Here is a 16,112-nt window from a genome sequence, read left to right on the forward strand (position 1 = left end):
CTGGGAAAAGTATGTAGGGATGATCCACCAGAACACATTAACTCCTTGGTCTCTGCTATATTTCTTCGACACAGCCAGCTTTCCTTTAAGTATAAGGTGTGATTCAAATTCTCTGAAGTGCCTTCCTTTGTCACCCTCCTAATTTGCTTATTTAGAAGTATTTCAAATGGCAAATTAGAGCCATGCATTAAACTATAACATATGGAAAAAAACAACTTATGGCTCCATCCCATTACTTGTATACACCATGACTAAGAAAACTGACAGTTTATCCACAGCCTGCAGTTTTCCTGAAATAAAACATCAGTTAGTAGTCGAGGCAAGCTTAATTCCAGACAGCTTTCCATCATCAGCGATATAACTCAGTGGAACTGACAGCAAAGCTTGTCCAAGACAAGCTAAATCAAAGTTTTATTATAAGGCAAGATGCTCTTTGTAAAATCATGTTTTCACAGAAGTGTTTGCCCAGTCTCTATGTTTATCAGCAAACTGATACTTCCTCAAACCGTAACATCCCTTAACTTAAAAAACATCAGTGTACTCAAAGTGTTGTGGGAACATCTTACATCTCAGTTTGAGTACACACCATTACAAGAAAACAATCAGAAACACCATTTTAAAAGTTGTTCTTGATACTTGCATGGCGTTACATGTCCTTTAAAAAAAGGCCTAAATTAACCTCCTGCATGTGCAATGTTGATATCCTTCCTCAAATATGCAGAGTGAAAGCTTTCTAAAGACTGATACGCCACTGGCAAAAGCTTGCTATGAAATAGGCAGACACTGTTAGATATAAACTACAAAACAGACCATCATTATCACAGTCCAGCAGCTGTGACCAAAGGAAAAAAGGGGAGAGGCAGGATGGCGGTACCAGTGACACAGTTCAGCAGCCTTCACGCTGCAGCAAGGATGAGTCTGTGCATGGTGCAGACTCCAGGGTGCCGCGCAGCCCTCCGAGGCATCAGGCAGCTCAACCTTGCAGTTCAAAGGAGGTTACAGAATCCCTTACATTAAAAAACACTTTTGTTTTCCAGTCCGATAGAGCTGAGAGCGATGCACAGGCAGTTGAGATTCTAGCCCAAACCAGCATATGAAATTATAGAGAGATAAGAGTAAAGGTAGTAATTTCCAATTATTTATTTTTTAATCCTCACTGTCAATTACAACAAAATATTAGTCATTAGAAAACATTTTTGTTACAGCTTTGTTGTGTTCCATGCTGCAATTATGACCTCCCTTATCTTTTTATGAAAATGCTAGCAGTATCACTGTTTGTGTTGTTCAACAGCAACTCTCATTTTCACAGTTCCTTATCACACAAACACATCTTTATGCTTCCACATCATTCCCACCACAGCGGGGGGAAACGGTTCCAGTCAAACAAGTGCAGAGCCTATAACAACTGTTTTGACTGTCATTTAAAAGCCAACCTCACCAGTTGAATGGCTGTAGAGACACCGATCATATCAGATCAATCAGCCCCAGTTCTGACGCAGGCTTAGGTCCAGGAATGGGCTCAGTCTGCTCTACTGATCAGTCTTAAGCCCACCCCTCCTATCCTAATTTCAGAGACATCTGCCCAGCCTGAGCCCTGACAAGGAATTTGAAAAGAAATGAGAGGGGGGCTGTAACTGAAATTAGAACTAAGAGTCTGCATGTTTCTTAGCTTGCATGTCAACTTCACAATATCTCAATTATTAATAAATAACTGGATGCCATACTGGTGAAAATTTATTAATCAGGGGATCAGTGTGCTACACTAATGTTATGGCTTCCAGTTTCACGGCATGCTTTTTGTGCCTAACCACAGGCTCCAAGTGGAGCAGCCAAGAGAAAGGAAGGAGAGCTTATTCAACACAAACACATACAGGAATGACAGACTAGTCCATGGCAACGGCTCTATGCAAGAGTTGGCAAAAAGATATAATCTGAATAGATTAAATAACATAGCTGCAAAAGTAGATAACTTAAGGTGAAATCCTTTTTCTTCAAAGGCTGACATAGATGCATTTGCAACCAGCAAATCCACCCACTTGTAGGAATTGTGCTGGAAAGAAACATACACAGGTTAAAAAGTCACAGGAGAACCTGTGCTTTGTGTAATGTATAATTTTACTCAAGTAAATGTTGAAATAGATGGCTTATTTACCAAGATTTTGATCTAAACAATGGCAATACTGTAGCCTTCTGGGAATAAGACTCAAAGTGTGTCTGTCCCTTGCCACATCTCTATGACATACATATCTAGAAGGGATGAAGGATACATCACCATCAGAAACGGTGCTTTGCTTTTGCAGGTCTTAACAGATCAATAACACTGTGAACGTATTTGTCTGACTGGAGACTTGGGAGCAGTCAAGCAGAGATACAAGAAAGGATTCAGTCTTGTGGAAGGCAGGAGCTGAAATATAAATGCTTTATTCCAGCTAAGTAAGAGTGACATCTTCCCAGTCACCTCCTGGGCACAGGCCTGTCTGCCTAAGGCTGTGTAAACCTAGAAATAAAGTGACAACTCAACTTGCAAATCACAAGGCAGTTGTTTTGAAATACGGAAGGATATAAAAATCATTATTGCAAACCAGAGTAAGATTCTTTGCATGCTCAGAGGATCCATTGGTCTGGTAAGGAGAAAACTGCAACTTCTTCCTAGGGTATTTCCCTTATTAATTGTTTTACTTCAGTAAGTACCAACAGCAAGATGCATTTTCACGACATAGATAAAATAGAATTATCAGGTAATACAGTCCAATTCAAAGGTTACCAAAACCCAAATAAATCAAAACTCTTTATTTCCTTCCACAATTTTGTTCCAGAGGAGAAATGATAGCAAAAAAAGTTCTCAACACAGAACAGAATTAACTCAAATTCCTACAGCGCTGTGTCCTCACCGTTTATTATTGCACTGCAGCAATTGTTTTCTGGCATTGCTGCCTTACAGGTCGCTCAGCTTATAGGGATCTGTGGAGCTGTCAGCCCACTTTGCAGATGACAAATGCCTTGTTGTCCCAGGACAGGCTCTGTACAGTCATTAGTCTACACTGCAATCAAAAGGTCAATTAAAACCTGAAGCATTCCCTGTAGCTAGCAAAAAGACATTGTAACAAATGCAAAGTTCGAGAGAAGTTCTATCATCAGATGAAACACGCAAAAGCACAGTCTAGACAATATGGCCCAGCAACCTGTCCAGGTCAATGTTAAAAGCATCCAACGTTGGGGAATCCACCACTTCCCTAGCGACATTATTCTAATGGCTGATAGTTTTCATCCTGAAAAATTTCCCTCTTACGTCCAATTGTAATCTCCCCAGGAGCAACTTGCACCCATTACCCCTTTTTCATGTGACTCCTTGTAAAAAGGAATCCCCAACTTCTTTATAGCCACACTTTTAATACTGGAGCATGGTGTTGAGGTCTTCCCAACCTTATTTTCTCAAAGCTGAACAAACCCAGTTCTCCCAGCCTTTCCTCATGCAGCAGGCTTCCCAGTCCTTTGATCATCTTTGTGGCCCTTTTCTGGACCCTCTCCAGCCTGCCCATATCTTTTTTGCACAGCTGGGAACAAAACTGAACCCAGTGTTCCAGGTGTGGTCTGACAAGCACTGACTAGATGTTGTGGTTTAACCCGAGCTAGCAATACAAACACGACAGACACTCACTTGCCCCTCCCCACCCCTCAAATAGGGGAGAGAATAGAAAGGGAAGGGAAAATCTTGCATTGGGATAAACACAGTTTAATAAAATAACAAAATACTAATACATTAATAGTAAATATATATATAAAATAGAAATAAAAGATACTCAAGGCAATTCCTCATGAACTCCATCCACACCAAGCAGCCAGTCCCAGGAAATGGCACCTGGTCCCGAACAGCTGATTCCATTAGAGAGAAAGAAAGGAAAAAGACAGAAAAGCCCAGAGGCCTCTGGAAAACAGCAGGATGGCAAAAGGCCAAATTAAATATCCTGAACAGAACTCCCCTAAACAGGTCTCTGAGAGCAAACACAAGACAGAAAGTGGAAGATGCCTACTCTCCTTAAACATGAAGCATGATGCTAATGGAATGGAATACTCTTATTGATCAGTCTGGATGTCAGTCAAGCTCTGCCCCACCTACGCCCCCTTTACTCAATGCCTCACACCTGTGGGCAGAGCACTCAGAATGTCCTTGGCTCTCAGACCAGAGCAATTAAAAACATTAACTCTGTGCTGTGGTGTCATCTCTTGTTCTCAAACTAAGTCCAAATAATGACCATGCTAGCTATGAAAAAGAAAGCTTTCTAACTGCATGAAGAAAATGAACTCATTTTCAGTCAAACCAGCACAGTAGAGCAAGATAATGAATCCTTTTTCTCTGCTGGTGATGCCCCCACTGATACAGCCCAGCATCCTGTTGGCTTTCTTTGCTGCAGCAGCAGCACACTGTTCATTCATATGGAGCTTGTTGCTCACCAGGACCCCCAGGTCCACAGAGCTGCTCCCCAGGCGGGTAGATCCCAGCCTGTGCTGCACTCCTGGATTATGTTTTCCCAGGTGCAAGGCCTTGTACTTGTCCTTGTTGAACTTCATAAGGCTGTTGTTAGCCCACTCCTCCAGCTAGTCTTCCTGCAGGGTGGCTCTCCCTCTGAAGTGTCCACTTCCCCACTGAGTTTGGTGTCATCGGCAAAATGCATCAGGGTATTCTTGATCAGATGACTTACAAAGATGATTTATGAGGTCATCCAGATGAAGATGACTGATAAAGTTATCCAGATGACTTATGAAGATGTTATACAGCGTTGGGCCCAATACTGATCCCTGGGGGACCCGCCTTGTGACACACTGCCGGTTTGAAAAGGAGTCATTTACCACCAGCCTCTGAGTGCAGCCTGTCAGGCAGTTCCTCAACCACCACACAGATCCCTTGTATAGACCAAAACACATCAGTTTCTCTAGAAGGAGACTGTGGGAAACAGTACTGAAAACCTTGGAGAAATCCAGGAAGATGATGTCCACCACTTGCCTCACATCAACCGAGCAGGTTACATTTTCATAGAAGGTGATCAGGTTTGTCAAGCATAATTTGCCCCTGGTGAATCAGTGCTGGCTTTTCCCAATCATGTGCTTCATTTGACTTGTGAAATCTCCCAGAGGATGCATTCCATAACTTTCCCAGGGACTAAACTAAGACTGATAGGCCTATAATTTCCTGGATCCTCCTTGAAGCCCTTCTAGTAGATGGGGGCGACATTAGCCTTCTTCCAGTCTTCTGGGACATCCCTCAAACTCCATGACTTATGGAGAGTGACCTTGCAGTAACGTCAGCCAGCTCTCTTAACAACTTCAGGTGGATAATGTCAGGGTCCATTGATCTGTAGGGGTCAAGCTCCTGTAATAGTTCACATGCTGACTTTTCCTTGACTGACAGAATGGTGGTCTGTCCCTTACCCAGCCTGGCTCCAAGGTGCAAGGCTGTCTGTTTGTCCACAGGGAGGAGGGTGTGACCCAGAAAAATCCAGAAATGATGTGAAATCTGGCCTCTACCAGATTGCATGGCATTGCCCTAAGAAGGCTTTTAATGATGCTATCAGTACAAGGGTTGTCTCCTAACCCCAAAGCAGGGCACACAAATCAAAGATCCTCTTCTCCATAGGGGACAAGGATATAATATAACCTGTAGCCTACTTGCAGAAAGACATTCAAAGGTGCTGAAATAAAAAGTATACTCTTGGAAGACTAACACACTTCCAAAAGCCAGAGAAGTCATATTAATAAAAAATTAAAGGGCTTCATAAGTGAAAATAATGTGATTTGAGTCACTAGCCCAGTAGATGATTGACTCGTCCTGGGTAAAGCCACAATGCCACTGAGTCCTTCATTGCCCCATCTCTGGGTAGTTGTTTCACATCTGCTCTGCATCCATGATCTCATCTCATTAGAGCATCACCTAGAAAGTTACCATGACCTGTTTTGCTGCAGGCTGACAACCATGTTGATTCACTAGTTTATTTTAAAATATGACTGATAGTTGTATGCCTGTGTTAGAAACGGTCATTGATTGCCTGGCTCTGTTGGACACATTATTACTGTTCCCTCAGTTCCCCCAGATTCCGTCTTTGTTACTTTGCACAAATGGTAATTTCTTTTATCCATTCATCCATTTTGGGCAAATTATGGGTGTTTTTCCTCTCTTGCATAAGACCGTATTAAAGTAGCCATTGTTAATGCTTTTGAGTTGTTCGTGATGAATTTCAGCTGAAATCAGTATATTCTCTTCCTTCAATAATTGCTCTCTTTCCACAACCTGTACTTTGAAGATGGAATTTTACTTCTACCACTAATGAACATGTTGCTTTTCTGCGAGCATTGTGATTTTATTGTTTTTTCTTTGTTTAAAGCATAGTCACATCATCTGTCTTTTGTAATTCTTTCTGACAGCCTGTTTCTAAATGATAAACTTGGTGACATGATGTAAACTTATTCCAACAGTTCTTCCTTCTCCTATCTTTGCACAGTGCAAGATCAGCAACACGACTATACCTTCATGGCTTGCAGCTTCTGGCAAGTCAAATTTTTGTAGCTTTCAGACCAAGTGCAAAAGCTAAATGCTTGGCAATGGGGCTTTTTAACAGACGGTGATCCTCTTCAACTGTTGCTGTGCAGCCACTCATCTACTGATAACATTTACGGCACCTGGCAACAATGCCAAATCGCTCCTCCATCCAAACTGCTCTGGCGTCACCCTTCTGCCACTCCTTCCAGCTGCAGTGCTGCACCATCTGCTGTCTGTAAAGTACCTCCTTTTAGAACTTGTAGTTTCTGATGATCGGCTTATGACAGCATTTTATGGACAATGATAACACTCATGTTCTGGGACATCTTGTCCCTGTTGCTTTCATGGTACGACTTGCTGTTTATTTTCACAGTTCTTGTAGCAATGCAGCAATTCTTGTTGCCATTGCTATCCATATGCTGCTCTTCCAGCACATTTTACCTCTTCTTTGTGTCATTTGTTTTGTTAATGCTACCTAGATTTAATTTAGTGTGGGGCTGATGGCCCCTGGTTCCTCAAATGTGAGCACAAATATTTATTTGCACTCCAGAGCACAGTACCACTCAGGCCCACTCACATGCTAAGTACTTGAAAATAACTTGGAAAACATAGTAGTTGCTGTAATTTTCATAGTTTGGTCATTGCCTCTGCTCCCAGATCCTTTATGATTCTTAAATAACATAGGATTCAGGCCTCCGTCAAAAGCAGAATCCTCCTGCATATTGAAGCACACAGAATTATATGATTTTTTTAAAAATCAAGGTGCTTATTAAAACCTCTCCATGTAGACATATTTTTTCTTAATGAAATACATGTCTTTGTTCTGAATCATTTAATGGCTTTTTCTTGTGTATTTTAACAAGAACCACATGCAAGTTAAATATCAGTGTATCAATTACTTTCTACTTGCACTAGCAACTTTGAGGACACAGTCAGCTGAGAATACTGGCTAGTCCTACTTTGAGCAAATGGATTAGAGCATCTTTAATTTATGAAATTTAAAAGTCAGATCTTTCCAAATGAAGGATTCATAGGTTTTTGTAGCCTCAGGGAAGCATCCAGCTTTGAATGGCTAACCTTTATTGTGGGATTTCTGTTCTTTTCTATTTAATACACAAACTTATTCACCATAACAACCACTAAAAACTGTGTGGTATGAAACACTAAAAAAAAAAAAAGGCAGAAATGCCCATCCTTGAAGGAATACTAACTCAAAAAAACTTCAATTCCATATCATAAGATTTATTTAGAATACGAAATGAAAAATCAGAATATAGGAATGACTGAATTTCTTTCAAGGTTTTATCACATTGTTTGCATATGACAATGACAACAGCCAAAGTTTTGACTATGTACTAAACCAAAAACATTGAATAATGATGTTTACTCATAATGTACTATTTAGAGAGAATGGAAATCTGGTAAAGAAAGGCTATATACATTACAGAAGACAAATTACCTTGTTAGGGCTTAATCAATTATACCTGATGTTTTAAATGATGTTTTAATATACAGTTTTGTATTTCTCCTGACTTCATAAATGTTTAAGATATGTGGCTAAACAACTTCTAGTATAACATTGACATAGCTTCACTAAATCACCAAGAGGGAAGATTGGATTGCTTGGATAATTAGGCAAATCCTAAGACAACCTACTGGTGAAATTGTTGCTGCCGAGCTGTGAACTTCATGTGTATTTTGTCATCGCCTACTTGCTTATCGTTGTGAGAAAGACTTGAGGTATAAATGGTTGTGTGACCTTTGGGGGATTTCTTGAATGCCTAGATAAATGACCTAGAATATCTTTCTAATACAATTATTATCTTTGGGTTTTTTGGTATCAGCAAGTACAATTTATAGCCTAAAAGAGGAGAAAACTGGCCAAGGTAAGACACACATTCTTGGCCAAGGGATGAAAAAATTTGTATCCTTGTACACAACCAAAGCACTATTACACATTAGACTCCTTATGTTTTGTTAAAGAAAGAGTCAGGCAACCAATTTTTTTCCTCAAATTAAATGTCTCTATTTGTGTATTACACATATGACAAAAGTTCTCAATTTTTCACTTTGCATTTGGTTCTTTCTTGTCCTATGTCCTTTATTCCATGCAAACACATTTTCTGTTTTCATTCTCCTTCAAACTAGCCTCATGTTTCCCTTCGTCTAGTCATCTGCTTTTCTGAACTAGCTTTCTTTGTTTCCCTGCTAAAGCGTCACTGTTTTGTCCATGTGACTTTCTTTCACACAGTCACTCTCAAGTGCTTTTTCTCTGCAGCTCCTTCTTCACGCTGCTTCTCTCTTCCCATGTCCCAAGGCAGTCTTCTCACTATCACTTCAAAAACCCTCCCTGCTGCTTTAGCGGTTATCTTTTCAGGTCTCCTTCTGTGAGTTCCTATCTACTTTACTTCAACCCATTTTATCTCTTGCTATTTTTGGTTCCTTCTCTTGCAGGCACCTTCTCAGTAAGTTACTGTTGGCCCAGTTTCACAGTAGTTCTCTGCCCATTTCTTGATTCTTTCATCCCAGCTCTCATATATGCATATTACGTTTGCCTGTAGTACAATTTCAAGAGCAGAACAGGAGAACTGGAGCTAAGAGATAAGATCTGTACTGAGACTTAGGTCATACCTAACTTCATGTTACAAAGTGCTGAAGCTAACAGGAGTGATCACTTAGTAATGCCACGGAATAGACTAAAAATCTTGACTCCAGGATGGCTTCTCTTTACACGTATCACCTCTGAGCAAAAGGGCACCTGCTTCCCTATGCTATCCAGGCAATATGACTCAACGGTGGCCTGGAAGGATCCCCTCTCGTAGTGGGAGAATGGTTTAATATTTGTTGATACCCAACCCTCTTGCTTTTTGGAACTGGTATCAACAAAGTTATCAACTATCTATCTACTACAAACTGAGTGGAGACATTGATTTGTTTCATATGAATCACTAAGAACTTTCAACTATTACTTACTGATCTGAAATACACTCTAAAAAAGACCAGGAGACAGAGGTTCTGTATTTCACTCACAGTTTTCTTAACCACAAATTCTTAAAAACTTGAAATACTATAACTGTCCTCATGAGAGTGTTTATAGCTATGGACTGTCTGTCAACACTCTCCCCTCTCCACAAAAAACATGTCCACACTTCTGTAAAAATAATTTAGATTTTCATTGATGAGACTATACTGCACGGCCTGGATAGTTAGAATAATTTGGCATGTAGAAGTTTTAAAATGTAATTTGATTTTATGAATGCACATGGACAATACATTTGAGTAGCAAGAAGATTTCCATGCACTGCCATGGACTTAGCACAACAAACAGAAATAAATACTTTCTTGTAACTTTCAAACCCTTATTGCCACTGGTCACTATTATTAAATGGAGCAAATGGCTTGGAGTGGCATTTAAAGCATCTAGGAAATGTGTTAGAATGCAGCCGTTTGCCTATGCACATAATTTGCACTTGTGATTGTAAAAAAGAGTCCTTACCAGGCTTTGCAGTTTGCTGACGTCAAAGCAAATTCAATATGCTGTATTACCATGGTTTGGAAAGCAGACACAGTTTAGAGGTTTCATCTGGTTTCTTGTTGTCTCAGCTCTAATAACGTCTGGTAGGTGACTCCCTGCTCCATCCCTTCGGTCAAGAGTAGCAGAAACAGTACAAGGCACACTAAAAAAATAGGCATTGTTGATTAGTTAGGTCTTCACAGTTAAACCCTGGAGTATCTGAAAAGGAAAGTACAGGCCACAAAGCAATAAAAATGAAATCAAAGCATGTTCATATTTCTAATACATGGCTGCTTTCTTGCTAAATAATGTGCCATTAAAACAGAACAATATTTGTATTTGCATAATTCTATTTTTCCTGAGTAAAGTAGAGCTTCAATATGATGACTGTGTTTGAAAAGACTGTCAAGGACTTACTGTGTGCTGATAGGCTAATATTTCATAAGTTCTTGACACATGATAATCTGACTTCTAGAAAATTCTACGAACATCCATGAGAAGGCCAAGAGGAGATAACAGAGCTACACTCTAAAGTCTACAACTGTGAAGATAAAACTAATGTAAGTCCCTTTCTTCTTTAAGAAAATAAAATTAAGCAAACCACAAATCTCTTCTTCAATCTATTAAATAAAAGGCCACAAGGTGTTAACCTACACCTGAAAGATGCTGTGGTTCTGACAAAGGGCAAAGTTAAATACAATAACTGTTCATAATCAAATCTATGTTTGATACTCTTGCCTTTTTTAAGCAAGGTCTTAATACTAGGTGATTTAATTCACTTACAAGTAAAATCAAACTAGAATGAGGCACTATGATTCCCAAAAAGTCTTAAATTAGGAATTTTTCAGGATCTGTAATTCCAGGAGAACTCTATCTGTTGATATTTCTCTCATTGCAGTCAGGTTTGTCCTAAACATATTTCAGCATTTCAGTGTCCTTAACACCTATTTACTTGAGCAAGATCTGAAAACACTATGATCATTAAATGATTCTTCTCTAATTGCTTTGAAATCTCTCATTCTTTCCTAAGTCTTTCCTAAAGCTCCTACATCTCATTAGAGAGCAGTGTAGGGGAAAGGGACCTGGGGATCCTGGTGGACAGCAGGATGACCATGAGCCAGCACTGTGCCCTTGTGGCCAGGAAGGCCAATGGCATCCTGGGGTGTATTAGAAGGGGGGTGGTTAGTAGATCGAGAGAGGTTCTCCTGCCCCTCTACTCTGCCCTGGTGAGACCACATCTGGAATATTGTGTCCAGTTCTGGGCCCCTCAGTTCCAGAAGGACAGGGAACTGCTGGAGAGAGTCCAGCGCAGGGCAACAAAGATGATTAAGGGAGTGGAGCATCTCCCTTATGAAGAAAGGCTGAGGGAGCTGGGGCTCCTTAGTTTGGAGAAGACGAGACTGAGGGGTGACCTTATTGATGTTTATAAATATATAAAGGGTGAGTGCCACGAGGATGGAGTCAGGCTCTTCTCAGTGGCAAACAATGATAGGACAAGGGCTAATGGGATCAAGCTGGAACACCAGAGGTTCCACTTAAATTTGAGAAAAAACTTCTTCTCAGTGAGGGTGACAGACACTGGAACAGGCTGCCCAGGGAGGTTGTGGAGTCTTCTTCTCTGGAGACATTCAAAACCCGCCTGGACATGTTCCTGTGCGACCTCACCTAGGCGTTCCTGCTCCAGCAGGGGGATTGGACTAGATGATCTTTTGAGGTCCCCTCCAATCCCAAACATACTGTGATACTGTGATCTCAGATTGAGCGTAACATTTTATATATGTTTAGCATACAAAAATGGTCAGAAAGTTAAACACTGAGCTGACTCAGCAAAATAACTCTGTGTTTTTTTACACTTGCAGTTATTCAGGCCTGACATGTACAAGTTTCCATACTGTAAAACCTCATGGGAGTAGAAAAGAGATTTTCCTACAACTCAGAGCTTTCTATGTCCAAGCAATCCGACAGAAGAAATCATCATTAGAAAGAGCAAGCAATTAGTCCTGTTATCACATCTTGGTCTGTCTGGGTAGTGTCTTTCCCATAGAAAACCCCTAACTGATACTGTACTAACAAAGCAATCACTTTCACCATGGAATGAAACTTACTGCTGACTTGCTAAACAATATTTTTCCAGACTGCAGTCTGGATGTATAAATTCATTGTAGGCCACAAGCATTTGTTTTGTCACTTGTTGTCACTCTGTTGTCCCTCTCTCGTGCTCTCATTTTCCCAGTCAGCAGGGAATGTGAGCTTTCAGTTTCTGGAATTTTTGCCTGCTGGTAATAGATTTTGTCTTTGTTGTACAGCTGTTTGATGTTGTTTATACTTACATACATCAGAAGGCTGCCTTTTCTTTTCATATTACAGGTTGTACATTAGCCAGACATCTTGCTATTCTTTTTTTGCTGCAGCTAGCTAATCGATTGATTGCTCGCAGTACAACTGTTGGAAAGGAAAAATAACTCAATTAATCGGTAAGTGAGCATGAAAAATAAAATATGTTTGAAACATAGAAAACAGAATATAATGCAGTGCCTTCAAATGAATAAAAAATGTGTGAGAAAAAATAAATCAGCTCCCTATCCTGCTGCTTTCAGGAACATGGTCTATTGTCTCAAAACTCATCCAAGCAGAAGGTGGTTTCTATTCCCCAGAATCACTGATTCAGATGATGTCTGCTTTGACAACAATACATTCACCATGACTGGGGGCCATTTTTGCCTCAAATCCACCTTAAGAGTCTTGTATTGAGGCTGACTGAAGCCTTACAAATTATTTTTATGTAATATATCTGGGATATGCTTTTCCTAACTACATTTCCAGCTAAAATCATTCCAGCTCATTATGTCTTTTCTAAATTAATAAATTGATGTCCAAGCACAGATTACATCTCAAGAAAAAGATAATAGGTGTTCTTGTGTAATGCAGGTTTTTGTGTAACATATGTGTTCAGGAAGAGATGTTCTTCAGCTGTGTTAGTTTGTCTTGGAAAAATACCCGCTCAGGGCTGCACCTTAGCTATGAAAATCTGTTATAGTCCAAAACATATTCTCTGACATCTTTTACCTAACACAATTTCTAACATCACTTTGCACCAGTCCAAAATAAGAATATACTATCCATAGTTTATCCTGTGTCCTCAGACGCACGTTTTTAAACAGAGCACTATTTTCAATACAGACATGGCTTTCTTCCTGCTGTAAAAATGCAGTAGAGGCAAGCACATTACAGGCTTCTGTTACATTAAATGCAGAAGAATCTTTATCTTTTTTCTTTTTTTTTTTTTTTTTTGGTGGTTGTCACTGTTTCTTTAACCATAGAAGATAAAAATGGTAGAACAAATGCCCAGAAGAGGTGATCAATACTACCAACTCCTTCTGATCCTCAGCAATTCTGTTTAAAGACAGAGTGTAAGCCCCACTGAAAATTATGGGAGTTTTTCCACTAACCTCAGTGGAAGATAATCTATCTTGAGCATTTTCAGTATAAGTAATTAGGGTACCTGAAGCCTTGATCTAGGTTGTATGTCAATATAATTATACAAGTGTAGCTATTTTCTGTACTATTGTACACATAGCTATAAAGGTATAATTTTCTACATGGGCATTCAAATCCTGCTGAAAGAAAAATAAACCTGTAACAGCTCTCATGTTAGCAGCGTGCTTTGCTATGACTTAGCTGCAAATCAAAACAGTGCCTGGTTACTACAACAGGAGTACAGACTTGGGGGTTTATAGTAATGCAATAATATTAAAACAAATGTGCACCCTCAAAGTTTTCCATGGAAATGGAAATAAATCCTTGTGCACAGGCATTCAGGACTGAGCTGAGGAGGAAGATAATGATTAATCATTACAAATCCTAAGTTTGTGGGCTATGACATCTATGGCAGTTTTGCCCACTTAGTTTGCAACATCCCTATACCCAGTGGATCAAGCGATACTGAGGGGAAAAGCACTGAGCTCCAAATGCAGGGAGGAACCTAATAATGCTGGGAACCATGCCAGCCTGCTGGCACAGCACCGTGTGCTGACATACATACCTGCCTTTTGGGAAGGCTAATGAGCTCAGGCACAACGTGGGGTCACCGTGAACTAGACCTGGCTTGTGCCTTACCAGCTCAGCACACAAGCATGGCTCAGCACCCGTGTGCCCACGGCTGTCCTTGCACACACACGGTCAGGGGTGCAGGGGACTCCAACTGCGGCAGTGAGGTGCATATCTAAGCACCTCTAGGTGCTCTAGGCTGCTGCAGGTTGAGCTTAGAAGACATAATTTGGCTCTCCTGGCTACAATCACAGTCAGTCTAAAGCCTTGTGTGCGCAAGGAATTTATTATGAAGTAAACCAAGGTGACAGCAGAAAACCAGGAGAGCTGTTCTGCACAGACTTCAGGTGCAGATCTCCCATTCTGGGATACAAGTGTGCCCTCACCATTCAGCAAAGTCTCTGTCCAAAAAACATCACTCAAAGAAGCTACGAAAATAGAGTTCAAGTCTGTGAAAACAGCCAGAGTAACTGTGATTGCATTGTAAGCTTATTCCACAATGCTTCCTCTATGTTGAAAGATGAATGTATTCTTAATTCACTGCAACAGTACCAAATAAAGTGTATTCTGCAGTATCTTGTTAATAGGTCGAACAACGCATTACTTTGCACCCCCTTAGCCCTGTCAGAGTTGCCTTTTTTTAAAGCACATTCATCAAAGGCAGCATGGGAGGTCTTGCCTGCAAGCCGGGGTTTAGGACTGTGGCCCTCATCTCACTGCTAGAGAGGGAGACTCGTTCTTTAGACCCACCTCTTCTAAAGTATTCAGGCAATTAACACTTACATGTGTTTGGAATGTTTGTAAAATTCATCTGACACCCAAATTTACAAAGATATTACAAGGAAGTACCTAGCTTCTGTTCCACTTCCTTGGGAGTCCAACGACTAAATAAATATCTTTGGGATTTGAGCCTCAGGTCCTTTTTAAAAATGTTTTCATTGTGGCTGATCTAACCTTCAGTTACTCCTCAAATCCAAGAAAACTAAAATTCTAAATGTTATTTAAGTGTCACCTCTACATTGTCAATATTATTAAGCTGATTGGAGGCAGTGGATGAACCGGAAACCTAACCATAAAGACAGAGGTGGAAAAGAGGAGTGGGTTGTCTAAACATTTCTCTGCTGGTACAGGATTGTTTCATATGTCCTGCAATGTGATGCGACACTTTTAAACTGTTAATTCATTCCAGATAATTCCTAACTCTATTACTTAAGTTGTGTAGTCCAAGAGGTTTACATTTAAAAAATCAAACTATTGTATGACTAAACTCAGATGTAGTGTGCCCACAATGAAACCTTCTGTCGCACTGAAGCATGACATGCTGTGTCTGGAAGACTGAGGGAAGGGTTTAGCTCTGGGGACACAAGGAGCCTTCCCATCTCCACTGTTTTCTACTGCATTCTGTGAGCAGTCAGAGCTGATGGAAGCTGCCCTAGGCTGCCAGTGACACTGCATTTTATATTGGTGATTATTGTAATAATGCACTTGCAGGGAATTTTCAGGATTTAAATAGTTTCTGCAGAAATACTTTACTTACTATTACTTCTCATCCAGGATCCAAAATGAGATGGACAGGCCAGTTCTCACTTGGCACAACAATGTTGCCTCCAAGCAGTGAGTTGACTGCAGTAAAAAACATCCAGGAAATTCTTGAGGTGCAGTACAAAGAGGAAAAATAGTGTGGAAACTGAGGAATATGCACACAGGTACAAAATGATGATGTTGTCTGATCTTTTTTTTTTTAAAGGCAAGTGGGGTGCTGGCCAGGAAGGTGCAGGATGCGCCACCTCCCACAGACACAGCTGATCCTGGAAGCTGAAAACATCTTTTCAAAAGCTTCGCCGAAGACTGGAAAGCAAAATACATCAGGGAGACGTCGGGCGGCTCCCACCACCCTCTTTGCATTAAACCTGTTCAAAAAAACAACAGAAGGAAGGTCTCGGGTCTGAACGGGAAATTCATCCTACCCCCTTCCTTCAGCATCTCTCCCGCACCGCCCTCCCAAACGTCATTCCCGCT

The 16,112-nt window shown here is 40.5% G+C and overlaps 1 long non-coding RNA gene across 1 annotated transcript; it reads right to left on the minus strand.

The window, feature by feature from the left end:
• Nucleotides 1-5,347: 5,347 nt before the first annotated feature.
• On the minus strand, nucleotides 5,348-16,051 carry LOC139828078 (uncharacterized). The gene is made up of 4 exons (XR_011739271.1): nucleotides 15,631-16,051; nucleotides 12,377-12,488; nucleotides 10,029-10,209; nucleotides 5,348-7,247 (listed from the first exon to the last, which is right to left on the minus strand). It is a non-coding gene; the product is annotated as an uncharacterized lncRNA (long non-coding RNA).
• Nucleotides 16,052-16,112: the final 61 nt, after the last annotated feature.

This window comes from Patagioenas fasciata, chromosome 5, assembly GCF_037038585.1.
Source record: "Patagioenas fasciata isolate bPatFas1 chromosome 5, bPatFas1.hap1, whole genome shotgun sequence".
Lineage (NCBI taxonomy): Eukaryota > Metazoa > Chordata > Aves > Columbiformes > Columbidae > Patagioenas > Patagioenas fasciata.